At 35.6% G+C, this 863-nt stretch overlaps 1 protein-coding gene across 1 annotated transcript in view; it reads right to left on the bottom strand.

Annotated features, from left to right (window-relative positions):
- Positions 1-863, bottom strand: part of LOC106876527 (putative leucine-rich repeat-containing protein DDB_G0290503) — a 259,001-nt gene that overhangs the window by 79,015 nt on the left and 179,123 nt on the right. The gene's annotated exons all lie outside the window — the stretch shown is intronic.

Genomic DNA, 863 nt, shown 5'->3' on the forward strand with positions numbered 1-863 from the left:
ATATATATATATATATATATATATATATATATATATATATATATATATATACACACACATTGCGAAGAATTTTGGCTGGTACCTTATTAGCACTGATATAATCCAGATCTGGCTAACCACATCGAATGATAGGGAATATGAACTGCAACGGAATGCACATAAATGTGACATCAAAGGATGTTAGGAGACTTATCCAGGAGAAGCACGCGTTGGATTGGAATATGATGTGAATAAGAATGCAATAGACACATTTTGAAGACGTATTTATTTAGAGACATACATAATACATATATGTATATATACACACACAGGTACACACACACACATACATACATACAGATACACACACATACACACATGCACATGTAACACACACACCACCCACACACACACAACACACACACACATACAACACATACATACAACACATACATACATACACACATACATACACATACAACACGTACACACAACATACATACACATACACACACAACATACATACATACACATACATACAACACATACATACATACACATACATACACATACATATACATACACATACACACATACTTATAACACACACACAATATATGTGCCCCTGACTACCTTGGTGCTTTTGTTACTGAATTACCTTGATTCTATTGGATCCTGAAAATTTTACACACACACACACACACAAGCTTGCACTTTATCCAGAGTAATTTCTATAATCCGATGGTTATAGACACACATTTCACTTGCAATGGATGGAAATGAATCGAGTGTTTGGAGGAGATAAGAATTTAACACACAATGTTTATCGAATGTGGAATTGGGGAGATGGAGGGTGTGTGTGGTGGGAGAGCAAATCGGGGGGG

The sequence above is a fragment of the Octopus bimaculoides genome, chromosome 3, assembly GCF_001194135.2.
Source record: "Octopus bimaculoides isolate UCB-OBI-ISO-001 chromosome 3, ASM119413v2, whole genome shotgun sequence".
In the NCBI taxonomy this organism is placed as follows: Eukaryota; Metazoa; Mollusca; class Cephalopoda; order Octopoda; family Octopodidae; genus Octopus; species Octopus bimaculoides.